Consider the following 16347-nt stretch of genomic DNA (forward strand, 5'->3'; position numbering starts at 1 on the left):
ATTGGTCTGCACTTGCAACGCGTCGTCATATTTTTTCCATTACTGGTGGCTTTGCTCAAAGCTTAACGACATCTTGATGACCACGTCCGGCGAGAGGGTTAACCGGCCTCAATCACGAAACTTTGCACAAGCCTTCTTGCGTGTCGGCCTGCTTCCCTTAGTTTGGTTGTTTCTTCGACAGACATGCTGCCCTGCATGTGACATAATGTGGGGAACGAAAAAACTGCGAAACTTAACCTTCTAGTTTCATCATCATCATCATCATCATCATCATCATCATCATCATCATCATCATCATCATCATCATCAGCCTTACTACATCCACTGCAGGGCAAAGGCCTCTCCCATGTCTCTCCAATTAACTGCCAGCTCCATCAACCCTTTGCCTGCAAACTTCTTAATCTCATCCGCCCACCTAACTTTCTGCCGCCCTCTGCTACGCTTACTTTCTCTTGGAATCCACTCCGTTACCCTCAAGGACCAGCGGTTATCTTGCCTTCGCATTACATGCCCTGCCCAAGCCCATTTCTTTCTCTTGATTTCGACTGGGATGTCATTAACCCGTGTTTGTTCCCTCACCCACTCTGCCCGCTTCCAATCTCTTAACGTTACACCTATCATTTTTCTTTCCATGGCTCGCACCTTCTAGTTTATCGCGTAATAAATTGCCACAGCTGCAAACTAATGGACAAACTAATTTGGTTAAAGGATTCAACTGCAATACAAGATTAAGCGCGTGTGTCCAGCACAGAAAAGAAACGAGGATGAAAGTTTGGTTATATTTTTTTTTTCGCTGAAGTTGGGCTTCAGATTTAGAGACCTGAGAATGATACAAGGTAAGGTTTATTGGGGCTCTGAACAGAAAATGATTGCATCATCAAATGGTTCCCTTCAAGACTGTGATGTGGGGCATGGTAACCACATGCGCTTAAATGACACTTGCGGTTGGTTCATATACCTTGTTTCGAATTCATGTAGCATGACAAAAATCAAAAAAAGATAGAAGGCCCTTTTCCGCCATTCTGTCTTTTCCCGTCTCTGTCGCGTCACATACATTCATACACGTTTACTTTGTAGCATTATTTAAAAGCCTGCCCTTACATAATGTGCGCATGCTTGCAATGAAGGCTGCCGCTGAGGAAGCAAATATTTAGCGACCATATGCAGCGAACAGTACACAAGATTTGCATCCAAGTTTTCTGAATAGATCTAAGTGTTCACAATATAAGCCTATGCTTTGTATATCATTAGAAGCTTACCAGTGCGAATTTCATTTCTCAGTAACAACGACCTCGCTCCCTACACAAATTCTGCTATCTAAACTTTCAGTTCTTCGCTACACGAGACTGCACCCCAACAATGATTATTTACCTGGTAAATAGATGCTATCATACTGCTCATTTTCCTCTTATATCTGGAACATGCAATCTGAGGCTGCCTAACAACAGCAGGTAACATAGCACCTTCTTCCCTTCCTTTCCCCCACCCCCATTACTGATTAAGTATATGGGCGTCCTGCAGTTATCAGGAAATCAATGTTGAAGGCGGGGAGCGGCCTGAGAATGCAATATGCTGATTTCTTTTGCAATACTCTCCGTAGCTATGTTGCCAGAACGCGTATTTTTAATCTCGCATTTTAAGCACCGTCTTTGCTTTTTGGAGCTTCCAAGATCAAAGCGCTATAAGCGAATATATGTTTTGATAAAATTTTAGTTTAGGACATTTGGTACCGGTGATTAAGAGAAAATGCAACAGAGAAAAGCAAGGCCTGGTGAGGAGTGAGGGCCGGTTACATGAAACATCAGCCATGATAAACACATGTTTTGCGACTTGTTTTACAAGTCTTTGCGGATCGACGATCAACGATTGCGCACTTAAGAAGAATTACATTATTTAGAAAATTTTATGCTATAACGGCACGCTGGTGCAAATGGAGCTCTTAAACGTTCGAGAACTTTTTACAAAATGCAAAAATTCTCCTGATAGGTTGGTCACAAAGCTAAAGGTCGCAAGCATTCAGAAACAACATAAGTCTTTATGTGGAGGCGTTGCGTGAGCATCTTGTGCGGCTCAAAACAACGTGCACCAACAACTTTTTGGATACGAACTTCTCGGCCCACACGGACGCTGCATCACTGGCCATCGGTGTTGAGAGAGAGGGTGAGAAGAGGGCATGACCATGGTAGGCAGGCGCGGCCACGGGCGCAGAGGCCTGTGCTGCCCTAACAAGCTGACGTCCAGAGGCCGCGCTGTTTTCTCACGCTATGTCGCTTACAGAGTCAGTGGCCGCACCTCATTTGGAGAAACGGGCTGTGGGCACAACGTGCACAGGGCCAGCGATCGGAGCACGGATGCAGTTGGCACCGAAGAACAAATGAAATCTCTTCTAAGCTGTATTGTTTAGCAGACGGGGCAGCTTGTAAACACCTGGAGATGAAGCCATAACCAATAGACGGCCGTACTCAGGCATCGCTGGTGTGCGCGAGTTATCAAGGCTGAACCGCATTAAGCGACTCTTGTAACCATCCCTAAGAATGTTTTGCTCTTGAATAATATTCCGATTTTTTTTACTTTTAGTGGTCGAAGTCTTACGTTATAACTTTTGCGCTGTGTAGACAGTTCAAATCAAATCAAATCAAGTTAATTTCGTATTTACAGTACATGGTTTATGGGGTATATACATCAGGAGGCCCAAAAGTCGAGACTGCAAATAGGGCCTCCTATGGCTACATGAACAGAATACATAAACCGGCGCATGCACAACAATTCGAGGTAAAAAAAAAAAGGAAGGCAAATAAAGCGACAAAAAGGAAAGAAGTGTACAGCAAATGAATGTTACATAGTGATTGCAAACACAAAAACGTTATTAAACATCTAAGGATTCAAACAAGTGGTGTTTTAACATTTTTTTGAATTTGTACAATGACATTGGGGTTTTCAGTGAAGGGGGCAAATTATTCCAAGTGGAGATGGTAAAGAACGATGTAGTTTGCTTTCCATAATTAGTCCGTACTTTTGGCAACAATAAATTGTTCGACAAAGCAAAACGCGTGACGTTATTATTTGTAATTATATTTTCAGGGACAAAATTAACACATATGTACTTATTGATGACTTTGAAAAGAAAAACCAGGACCTGAAATTTGTGAAGATGTTCAAGGGGCAGGACATGTAGTGAATGGAACAAAGGTGCTGACGGCTGGGTAAAAGAAGAGAAAGTGATGATTCTAAGTGCTTGTTTTTGCATAGAAATGAGTATAGAAAGATGAATTCTGTATGTGCTACCCCATGAAGTGATACAGTAATTAATATGGGAGTGTATGAATGCGTAATAGATTGAAAGCAACGTATCTAAGCTAAAGAACGGCCTTGTTCTGATGAGAGCCCTTATTCCGAAACGAATTTTATTAACAACGGAGGCAACATGATGATTAAACTTTAGGTTCGAGTCAACTATCACACCTAGAAATGTAGCAGAATGTGTTTGCGGTATTGAAACATTGTTGATAGTTATTGATAAATGTGAAGTAATTTTTCTTTGAGGGGCGTGAAATACCACAAAACTGGTTTTAGACGGATTAATTTTAATACAGTTAGCGTGACTCCAGTTCTCTAAAGAATGCAGCAACGAGTCAAGAATTGTGGTTAATTCAGAAGGCGTGTTACCAGTTGCCATGATGGTTGTGTCGTCAGCGTACAAGAGACATTGGGTTGTATTTAAGTAAGTCTGAAGGTCATTAATATAGGTTAGAAAAAGGAGGGGACCTAGAATTGAACCTTGGGGCACTCCTTTATTAATTAGTCTAGGAGATGACAATATACCTTCAATGCACACGCTCTGGTACCTGTCGGATAAATAACTTTTGATCAGGGTCAACGCCGGGCCTGTAATACCATAGCTTTCGAGTTTAGAAAAAAGAATGCAGTGATTAATATTATCGAAGGCTTTGGTATAGTCTATGAAGACAGCGCCGGCTATCATACCGCTGTCAAGTTGTGTTTTGAATTAGTCAGAAAAATATAATAGGGCACTTTCCGTTGAATGACCACGTCTAAAACCGAATTGAAAAGGAGACAAGATATTAAATTTGGCGTAATAGGAATGTATTTGTATTTCTAGTATTTTTTCTACAACCTTGCTTAAGAAGGGAAGTATAGAAATAGGGCGGTAATTCTGCATTTGTGATCGGTCGCCTTTCTTAAATATTGGAACTATCTTAGCCCGTTTTAATTGAGTAGGGAAAACTTCTGTTTCAAAAATGACATTGATAACGTGACAGAGAGGCTCGTAAATTAGATGCTTGACACATTTATTATGGGAAGAATGTATATTGTCTAATCCAGCACCTGTGGTATTTAGGTTGCTTATTACACCTAAAACTTCCTGAGGCGTGCATGCTCTTAGAAAGAAGGACTGTAGCTGACGTGATAGAACAGGAACTTCAACGCTTTGAACTGTTTCAGACGAGGAAAAATATTCACAAAACGCATTGGCTATTGGTAAGGGGTCGCGCAGAGCTGAATTATCTTTCTCGATAGTCTTAATAGATTGTTGACTAGGTCTCGTGTTTATGAATTGATTAATCATTTCCCACTTTCTTTTCGCATTACTACTGCTTTCGATAAACTTGGTTTCAAAAAACTTTTTTTTTGCATTTTTAAGAGACTGGTTTATTTGTTCAGATAGAATATTGTAGCGATGTAAAAGACGCGTATTAAATGGTTGTCGTTTTGTTTTTCTATATAAGTTCTCTTTTTTCCTCAATGATTCCAGTATATGTTGGGAAACCCAGGGACAGCGAGGTGCGCGATACCTTTTGGTCGTTATATGTCTTGTACAGGATGTAACTGCAGCTGTTATGAGACTTGAGAACATATCAATGGCCTGTTCAGCGTCTGAGCTTGAAAAAATTGCTGAGAAATCTGCCCGTGTTATTTCATCATTGTAAGCCTGCATATCTAGTTTCGTCTGAACATAATTAGTTTTGTAGTCATGATGGGAGCTAAAGTAAAAAAACACCGGATAGTGGTCAGTGATGTTGACCTCTGCGACTCCCACATTCGGCGAAAGCTCAACATTAGATAGAATAGTGTCCAACAAAGTATATGAATTATGCGGCACGCATCGGGTCGGTATGTTTACAAGAGACTCAAAGCCAAATCCACTAAAGCAGTTAATGAACTCTTCATAACCTGGGCATGTACCATCAAGTAAATTAATATTGAAGTCACCCAATATTAGCGCGTTCTTGTTTTCGATAGATATTTTTTCAAGCGTAGCAGAGAAAGAGTCGCAAAAGTCAACAGTTGAACAGGAAGGGGAGCGATAGACAGTGCCCACGATTATTTTCTTTTTGTTGTACTGAGGCAAAAAATTTTCAATTTCCAGCCACAAGGACTGACACTTATCCACGTTATTCCTTAAATCATCCCGCCTCTTGTATGAGAGGGAGGCTGAGACAAACATGGCAACACCCCCGTGGGGACTGCTACTGCGATGGAGAAATTCAGCATTGTAACCTTGTAAGCAGAACAGTTTTTCGTCTTCTGGGTGAAGCCAAGTTTCCGAAAAACAGATGATGAAACAGATGAAAAAACAGATCCTCAGTCCCAACAGCACAGCTGATCTCGTCGCCCCCTTTCTGCATTATCTGGATGCAGTCCTCACCTTGTGTCAGTGGGATGCCTTTTATCTCAAGATTGTTAAGACGGGAATACTGCTCTAGCTCAGCCACACGGTGAGCGAGCTGCTTGTTGCTATCAGCAAGCTGCTTGTCGCTATCAGCAAGCTGCTTGTCGCTATCAGCAAGCGTTTTGCACTGGGCGTCGATGTCAGCTCGCGCGGTCTTTAGTTCTTCAAATGTTTGATTCATAAAAGTCATGCTTGACCTGAAACTTTCAATCTCAGCCTTTAATGCGTCAAATTCGCTTTTCGAACGCTGAGCTAGTTCTGATTTTGAATCGTTGATGGCTTGAAGCATTTCTTTCATTCTTTTTTCAAACATTTGCTTGAATTCTTCAAGTTCTTTTGCAAGAGACGCAACAGTCATTGTGCACAAACGATTCGAGGGCTGTTTTTCGCGAAAAATATATGACAGTCACACTGTACCTGCTGAAAACAAGGGGCTTGCTTAGCTGCTGCACGGGTAGCGTTGCCTGCAGCCTCGAATCGCCTGTGCAGCAATGATGGCTCGGTGATTCCCGCGACGGCTTATATCATCAGGTCTGCCGTAGAAGGGCGCTGTTGTGGTGCCAGGATCCGTGCTTCGTTCAGGATGACCATGTAGATGCAGATGCGCATGTTCCAGGTAGCGATCTGCAGAAAACAAGGGGCTTGCTTAGCTGCTGCACGGGTAGCGTTGCCTGCAGCCTCGAATCGCCTGTGCAGCAATGATGGCTCGGTGATTCCCGCGACGGCTTATATCATCAGGTCTGCCGTAGAAGGGCGCTGTTGTGGTGCCAGGATCCGTGCTTCGTTCAGGATGACCATGTAGATGCAGATGCGCATGTGCCAGGTAGCGATCTGCAGAAAACAAGGGGCTTGCTTAGCTGCTGCACGGGTAGCGTTGCCTGCAGCCTCGAATCGCCCGTGCAGCAATGATTGCTTCATGCGCTAAAATCTCGTACGCAGCACGTGGATGCACAATTCAGGCGAATTTATTCCGGTAGACTTGGGACTGAATTCTGAGATAGTTTATACCCGAAAAGTTAGCTTTGCTAGTATCATCTTTATGACTCTTTGGGCACTTTATCGGAAAATGATGTTCTGGCTGTTGTTATAAAGAGAATTAAAATTTACATTGCTTTCATATTAAATTATGCTTGTGAGCTTTACTGCAACTTTGCCGTTTGTAAGAAGCCAGCTTCCAATATATTAAATATCAAAGAAGACAAGCAAAAATTGAGAAATCGCCTATTTGGTTTGAAAACTTGTACCAGGAAAAAAAACAGAATTTGTGTCAAAGAGTGAGAATAAAAAATAATGTCCAACAATTTGGAGGAGAACTACACCGAATAACTTTCAGATTTTAAAAAAAATTATTAGTTTTTTTCCTGCACAGTGTAGTGAAGAAAGCGTTAAGCCTGGTTATCCCCTCTGCCTTTCTTCCTTCTATCCTTACGTTTTGATTTTTTTCTTTTTAAGAGCAAACATTTTTCAAGGAGCTTTTTTGTATTTATTATTTATGATTCTGCAACGACGCTCTGGTGACAGCAAAGACGCACTTGGTAACTTCAGACAGAAGACTGGCGCATAGTGCCAACTGCTTCTTGGACGACCCTCTGCCCGCATACGCAGAACAATTCAGCAGCGGCGGTAGCAGCAATTGCGCACACTAGGCGTTGAGATCTGAATAGCTTTCGCTGTCGGCAGGATTGAATGTAAAGTTGACGGCATCCTCTCATGTGACAAAGTGAGAAAGGCGGTCACCGGCTACTTTGAACAAAAAACACTAAAAACAAACTTTACAATATTTTGTGTTAATATGTCCTCTGCTCTGAGTACACCGCCAAGGACGAGAACACGGCAAAAATGTTAAAGAAACAAGAGAACCCGCGCTCAAAATGATGGTTATCAAATAAAACGGCAACAGTTGCACGCAGTCTGACCGCATCTGACCAATCGCGAGAGCCGGCACACTGCTACGGACGAAATTGATTGGCCCAACGCTACTTGTTACTTGTGCAACTGAATGTAATCTATTCTGCGCGACCCCCACGATGCTTCATTTCCGGCGGCACAAACCACAAGGAAAGGAACTCGGAGACCAGCGAAGCGGCGCCGCTCAGGCAATGGGGCCGGAAATGAATGTGGGGGAAAAAGGGCGGTAGATGAACGACGTGTCACACGAGGACGGTGTGCACTCTAGCGTGCCAGACCACGTCCTGGACAAAGAATTTCATACGACGTACCATTTCTGTACTTATCTCTCACAAGGAATTAACCGCATCCAGGCGTCTCTCTTCTTACCCTAAACTCCAGTTTCCATACTGCCTAGAAGCTTTCTTATGCGAAGCGATGCGAGAGACTACTTCATTTTATTTGCCAAACCTGCGAATTGTACATCTCATTTGCAACCATTTTTTTTTATAAGCGCGGCATAGTTTCATCTGAAATATATTAAATCTTTTGGGAAAAGAATCTCACCTTGAAGTATTACGGGTTACGAAACGCTTTAAACGTTCCGTAAAGGTTAATACTTTTATAAGGTCAATACTCCCATAGTCTTGAAAACAAGGATTTTAAAGGGAAACCAGAAAAAAAGAAATGGCGTCTTGTTAGGAAATTGCTTCTGTGCAAGGAACCTCCTTTAAAAATTCTACCAGTACATTTTGTGTAAACTTGGTGCACCGAAAGTAAAACCTTCTTTCTATTGTGTTCTCTGTCAGAATTTGTATGTTAATTGTGAGAAGTGAGAATCACTGTGAATTACGCACACACCATAGCCCTTCCAACGGCCAAGGAGCATTAGGAGCTCTTAAAACGAAAGACGTATAAACAAAAGTCTCCGGTAGCCCAATAAAAAACTTCGCATTTATCTGTGGCCCGAACGTTAGATGGTTTTTGGATTTATTTTTATCGTACGTTCAGCTATACAGTGTTTTCTGCTGGAAGCGCACGATAGTACTTTTATTTGGTAACGTTTAGCAAAATTTTCGTATATTATGCCCTTTTTTTTTCACCGCAGAAAGTGTTAGATGTATGGAAACTTAAACATTGGTATTTGCATTTGTTAACAAACAACTTATTGACATGCTGATAGAAAATGACCGCATGAATTTTTTGTTTAATTTTCACCTCGGGGACGAGTTATTTAGTGTTTATAAATACACCATTTCCCACCTAGTGCAAATCTTAGAAGGTATAAGACTATTATATCACATGCAGGGATGCTAGGAAAACACCTAAATTCATTCGTGGCCTGGCGTTTTTTAGAAGTAGCAAAGGCTTGTTGCCTAAGTGTGCTTTATTTCATCCTGAAGAATTTTCCTTCAGGCTTTGCGTTCGTGCACAACAGAGCCACGCGTGTGCCGTCTATGACAGGTCACTCGTTCTGCATCGAACACAGTTTGCTATGCATCAGAAAATATGCCGTTTGTTTTTCCGTAAAGTGTGCACAGCCACAACAAATGTTTGCGTAAGGCAAAGTCAGCTTTACAATACATGCACAGCGCTCCAAGACCGCAGTAGATGACGGAACGAAAGGAAGTGCTACATATTAGAAAGTATAGAATGTGCTAGCCAGCGACTGAGTGGCCAATTTAAGGAGGGGATGGTGGTTCACGTGAAAAACCAAACAAAAAATGTGGATACGCCGTCGGTACAAAGGTAACGTGATAATAAGTGGTCCAGAGAAATTGGCTCACTTTGAAATTTTGATGAAGTTAAGAGCTTGAGAGAAGAGGAACCTGCTCCGCACCAACACATGCAAAGAAACCGGTGAGAAGAAATGAGAGGACAGTACGATGTACAATGCTCAGCTGAGAATAACGAAGATCTTGAGGATGAAGAAAAAAAAGAAAGGCGTCTGTTCGCGCCCCAAAAGCAAAAGTCGTGATTGAAAGCAGCTCTAATGTGGATTGCAATGCGATTGCAAAATTTTAAACGTTCTTTAGCGTAGCAGAATATTTAAAGGAACCATGACAATATCATAGAGGACCAGTCATGCATACGAGATGTGGACGCACAAAAAAGGCCTTACACTCAATGGTACCGTTACTTACCTTTAGATTGACGTAGTGCTCAGGACGAATGGGCTGCGTATATATGAGCGGCATTATAGAAAAACAAATTTTGACATATGTCACATTCTTCAAACTAATCACATCCTTTAAACTAGTGCGCTTTATAGAGCACCAAGCTTTAGGAGTTATCGCAATGTCAGCGGAAGATCGCGTTTAATTTCTGATCGAATTTATTCCAGCCGAGCAAGGCGCATTGCTTACATTTTTACTGCTCTTAGGTAAACGCAAAATGACGAAGCTGGGTCGTGTGACTAACAAAAAAAACTACAAAGCAAGAACTCAATTATAATTATCATTCTCATCAACATAACCTCTAGTTTATAACAGAAAGAAACACATAACACGCCCCTTAATGAAAAACATTGTTAGTGCTCAGAGTACCGTTAATGTCGGAAGCTCTGCGAACTTGCGAGGACACGAGGCCTTTGAAAAGAAGCACACGGGGTTGTTGATTGGCCCTGCTACAATTATGCAAAAGTGGCCGCTGTGGGCCTGGCAATTTCTGCTGCTCTAAAGCGCCTTTGTTTTGATAAGTTTAAAAAGAGCGCTCTTTTCGTAACAGCCTCACAGCTTCCCCATTCAGCTCAAGGAGGGTGAGGGCGCCAGTAAGCGTGACGTGTTAAACAACGGCAGATGCTAGGCCTTCCGCAGAAACAATTAGCTTCCTCGGCTGTAAAGAAGTGCTCAAATTTTTATACATTGTTAAACAGCGTTCTATTTTCGTCATTTAAATTTATTGTTTTGAAAGAAAATAGTGCCTTATTGGTCCTTGCACCCTGAACAAACAAAGCATCCGTGTGGTTTAATTTCAGTATTTGCTTTTGAAATCATTCTTGTTTCGCTTATCACCAGTTTAATTCTGCTCAGTTTTATGTTCCACTTCATTATGATGCTTTTGTTTTTACCAAGCTTTCGTGCGGTTCGCCATAAGAGCACGTACTTGTTTCAAGCGTCAAGCAAATATGTAAGAAAATTTTTTTATTATATATTTTACAAAATAAATGAAATATTAAACACTAATAAAAATTGCCCCGAAGCTTATAAAATTTAGTTTATTAGACAAAGGCTTATCAAGTCCTGAGGCTGCCTGTCTTTTTATCTTGGATTGGAAAAGTTGTTCTATTCGCATTACTAGTAGTAGTGTGATATCGAGACCGCTATTCAGACTTGCACCGCTCCACCTCCTTTCCTGTTTCTCAGAATTAACTTCGCGCTGCCTTGTTCACATCTTTCATAGCGAGTAGTTTACAAATAGCTGAAAGAAAGTTTCGGGAAGCCTAAAACTCGAGACAGCTAGAAAGACGTGTTTCTCAGAAACTCGTGACCTCTTTTCAAGAACACATGCGAGACTTTGGCCTATCCTTGCGAGTGTTAGCGGTCTTAGATGTTGTTTCCAATAGCACAAACCTGCAGCACGCTACTCATGAACGGATACCTTTGATATCTGCGCTATGACAATCACAAGAAATGTCTTGTCATTGCAGCAAGTTGCAAAAATATACCAGAAAACTTCAAGAGTAGTAAGTTCATGACATGTGCTTTTGCGTTCCAGCACCACTTCATATTCTTCCCACATCGGTTGCATCAAATGACAAGAGGAAATCCGTGATAGAAAAATTCCGCGATTTAATGATTTGCCATGGAACAAACCTCTTCATCTGAGCTGGCCACCTGTGCTACACCTACCATTCTTGCTATGACCGCGTCTCCTTTCATTTACGCGGGAACAGGGAACTCACTTAGGGGCATCTCCGTCAGGTCATTATTTCTTGTATGCCCTTGTCAGTGCAGAGACGCACTCCCGCTTTGCGTTGAAAGCTTCGAGGACGGAATCAAGGATTCCCGACGTGCCACTGCACTCTTCTGTCCTTGTGTGTGCTGCTTGTATTGGAGAGATAAGGCCTTGCGGGGTCTCTGTATTGGTTTGCTTTGACGTGCCTCTTGAATAATTTTGCATGATTACGACAACCACCAGTGACCTCTGCTTTCCTAGGCAGTTTTGAGAACATGTGTACACTTAGCGCCAAAAGTTTACCAGGCGTGGAACTACCGAAAAACGTGAATTTTGTCCCACACGATGCATTCAAATATTGAAATTAAAATAGGCAGCCTGCTCTATTTGCTATGCCTTGCCCTTTTAATGATCTTTCACTAAGGTTCTGCACAAGAATATTTGTCGCGCATGGGTTCAGTCATGTTCACAAACAATTTCCGAAATAAATGACTGGTTTCTGTCGTTCATTTTTTAAATTACTCAGAGATTTGTTTTAACCACATTATTTACGCCGAGAAACAGCCATACAAAAGCAAGATCATCACCTCTCGTTTGTTGCTATGATTGCAGCGATTTAAAAATTGCCACCTGCCGGGATGGTGGTGGTGGTAAGCATTTATTGAATATGTAAAAGGAGGCGCTTGGACCCAGGCCATCACAAATCTAGGAGAAGCTCCTATCCCGGAGCCCCAATGGCGTCTAGCGCCGCTCGCGCCCTGGTACGACCAAGGTCCGTTGGGACTGTAGGGCATGGCAGCTGAGCAGCGCCCCCTCCCAGGCCTCCCTAGAAGGGTGGGAGATGAAGGATTGGGAATGGTGGGGATTGGAAGGGCAGGCCCAGACCATGTGAGACACTTCCGAGAAAGTCGCTGCACACAGGCTGCAGCCGTCATGAAAATCTGAGTTGAAGTGCTTCAATACTGCGGGTCACAGCATTGTATTTGTAAAAATTTCGAGAAGGAGCCGTTCCTCCGCTCTCCGGAGACCCTTACAGGGTCCCGAAAAGCGACAATGACGGTCCTTCTTTGCAAGGGTCAGCCGATCAGGCGAGCAATGAGTTAGCCAATCAGGCGGCCCGCGCGCTTTCTCCCCGTGCACTCACACTTGATCTGGAAGCCTACTCCGAGCCACCTATCGGGGCAGTGGCGCATCGTTTAAGCGCTGCATCACTGCGCCGAGAGCGCTATGAGCACTCCCAGCGAACTATGAATGCAAAGTATAGAAAGACAAGTTCCGAATATATGGGCGTTTACCCATTAACGCTATCGCGTCATACCCTTAAGGCGGAGATGAAGTGTCCCCTCCAGTTTTTTGCATTCAACGAAAACACGCGCAGCGTATTGGAGAAGTCCACCGCATCGCCGTTTACTAACGCCGTTTTCCTCACTACGATGTGTGCCTGTTAAAGTACCCAGCTTTGAGTTATATCCAGAGTGCCAGAAAAATTATTGTCCCTCATCACAGTGCGTTTATATAGTGTGTTTTATGTCGGAAGTTAAGAAGTAGACACTTTATTACTGCAGGATATTAACCACTGTACCTCTCATCATCAGTTCTTGTTGCAGCGCCTTCAGAAAAGCTCATTCTGCCCGTTGTCTGCGCTCTTCCCGTCGAGAAGGAGAAACTTATGTGTATTACTCACAAGGATGTTGGAAAACATAAATGATGCATAGCTAATTGTTTCTTCATGCGCTGCCTTTTACGGTACGGTCGTTCTGCTTAAGCGTTGTTACCCAGAGAAATTAGCAACGGTTGCTGGTAAAGGCTTCGTGTCGCCACAATTTCTTCGGTATCTTCGAAATAAGTAATCTCGGTTTATATGCACTTATGTTTGTGTTCATCTTCAATAGCATATTTTCACCTACTTTGGGCGAATTTTTTTTACATACGAATTGAACAATTTTGGAGACGCCGAGCCCAATAAAATTGCAAACACGAAAACGGTTCCTTGATATCTTCGTGAACTGCGAGGAGTAGCGAAAGAACCGGTAGGAAGTGCTAGAATCAGCTTCGTCGCCAAGAGCCGCTCTCAATTTCCTGCAAGAACCACTGGCTTCGCGCAAACGTGCACCTGTGGTTATTCATGCGGCCCAACTCGCGTCGGTGGCAGCGTAATTTGTTCGGTCCCAGGAAGCGACGTCGTGCATCAAAGCTTTCGGTGGTTCAACGCCTTCATCGTTCATGCTGTTCGGCTTCACATGAAGCGATTTATGCGAAATCTGCTTAGGAAGATGCTTAGCGCTACATTCTACTATGTTGTGCTGGGTATAGGAACCAGAAAATTAGAACAGAGGTCACGTGGAAACGGTGATATTATGAAATTTGTATCCACTACGTATCGTTTTTTCTCTCTATCTCGTGCATTTCCCTCCCAATTCTTGCTTCTGTTAGTAATGCCATTTCCCATTACCAACCGCAGAAAATTATTAACGCGTTAGCACTATGATTGTCTATGCAAGCGGAAAAACCAAGCGCTCATCAGCTAGTGGCAGGCAGCACACCTGCCATGTTTGGCAGGTGGCAACCTGCTCTTCGGGCTACGAAGGAACTTCGTAGGCTATCTACACGAGCTTATTATAGTACTTAGGATATAACGAACCTTAGTATGTCGCCTCTTTAACGTGCTAACCTCGGATCTACGGGATCTGAATTTGCCAACTCGGGTATTACGAACTTTCGTGTATTAACTTTGAATATAACAAACGTTCGTTACGTCGGATACAACAAACTTTCCTCTCTCAACCCCAGGTGTAACAAGCTTATTGCGTTGACCTCATATATAACAAACCTAAGCGTACCATACTTCCTATGCCACCTCAGATATAACAAACATTTGTATGTAAACTTCAGATAAAACGTACCTTTGGCTGCGGACTCATTCAAACGATCCACCGAAGATCACCTAAGTGATTTTATCTTGAACAGTCATCACATAATGCGCCTATTTTGTGTTTACGTATTTTTGGTTTAGTCGTCCAAACGAGTCGCTGCACCAAGAAGCACTCTATTAGACTCTGATATTAAACTTGGAGAAAAACTGAAGTTTAGAAGTCCCACATACCGAGCTTAATGATGAGCCAAAATTACTTTTCTTGCATACGCCATTTTCAAACTTTTTTTCAAATTTACGAGTAAAATGAATAAGAATACTTGCTCTGTACGCGAAAAGCGCTAAATAAGCAACGTAAAGTTCTGGACACTTTCCACCCATTATTATGAGAACAAAAGTACAGCACTATTTACATTTAAGAAATGTTTCCACTTGAAGAAAACGACAATCATTAAACACCCATGTCAGTGATTGTCAACTGTGATTGAACTCATCCTCAAGTTTACATCCGTGGACGTCCTACATTGTTCTAGTTATTCACTCTGGGACTCAAATAAACTTTCTGACCCCTCCCATTCCTCCTTTTCATATTGGCGTTGGGGCAGCCGATGTGATCAACGCACCGCGCTATTGTAAGGCGTGCCTGTGGATATTGCAAATTTAGCACGAACGTGCATTTTATTCTTTTTTATTCCTTTCATATGAAAAAAACTTCACGTAATTAGCTGCAACCAATGATAAGGAAGGCAGCTCCCGCTTTAATCTGCTCCGTTAGCAGGGTGGCGGCCAGGTTGCCATGGGAAACGGCGACGCCTGAGGCCCTAGCAATTGGTGAAATGCTCCCACAGCCCCTAATCGTGGGGAAACACAGGATAGGGTTCCGAGGCGATGGAAGCAAGGAAAGGTTGGCTATTGTACACGTACCTGCAGTAAGAAAGGAAATGATCAGTTGGCTCAGCAGAACAAATTTTGTCGGTATTTCTGAACTGGTGTTGAAAATGCGGGCGATATGCAATAATAAGCACGTCACGAAGTTCACAAATATTTGTCACATAGGTTGCTTACAGTAGTCCGCTTGTAAAAAAGTTGGCCAAAAAGTTTGATCTTTGAATGAAAGAGCTCTAAACACTTAATCTAGTAAATGATGGTATTAGTGGCTATTATGCTGTTCATTGCCGGGTATATAAATGTCAGTCATGTAAAATAAGACGCAGTTTATAGGTTACAGTGAAGGCAAGCTTGAGCGCGAAATCATTGAAGCTTTCTTTATCAACAAGGCTGATAAGAACTGGATGTGCATGCCATCACTATCACTGCTTGAAAATGAAATGGCTTTTTTGGAGACCTCTTATTATACTTAACGTCACGAGAACGTAGGTGAAGATTGCATCATTATAAGCAAAATCTGTTCTCTGTGACATTGACGTCCAAGGGATGTCCATGAGAAATTTTGTGGAAACATGCGGATATCCACAGAAAGCGCGGGAAACTCCCGCGGACTTCCCCAATGTATTGGCCTCGCTTTCTGTATTTAAGAGAGGCCCGTAGGAAGTTCAAGGGGACTTTCCTAGCATACTGGTTACGTAGGCCAAGTAATGGTAAATTTTCTTTTGCATTTTTTACATGTCCAGCAGAAAAACTTGCTCTGGGCACGTTAAAAATATTCGCAGTCTATTTCACATTTTCTGCTTGGCCCAATGCTGACAGGTTTAGGGGCAAATTTGGCATAACATTAGGCACTGGGGCCGTGAACATGTTAAACAATAAGCATATGTGAAACAGATCAGGACATATTGGTTACATAGGCCAAATAATTTTAAGTTTCGCTTTAGTCAGTGCTCCCATGCGTTAAGCAATCTTATTTTGTTCAACTATGAATCTGCAATAAGACAAATAGAATATAGGGCAAGAGCACGTTCGCTTTCGGTGCTAGGTTTTCGCAGAAAGCAACCAGTTTTGAAGTTTTGCGTTTCACTCGAGGAATGGAAGGCAGGTGTAA

Source organism: Amblyomma americanum, chromosome 7, assembly GCF_052857255.1.
Source record: "Amblyomma americanum isolate KBUSLIRL-KWMA chromosome 7, ASM5285725v1, whole genome shotgun sequence".
Taxonomy (NCBI): Eukaryota; Metazoa; Arthropoda; class Arachnida; order Ixodida; family Ixodidae; genus Amblyomma; species Amblyomma americanum.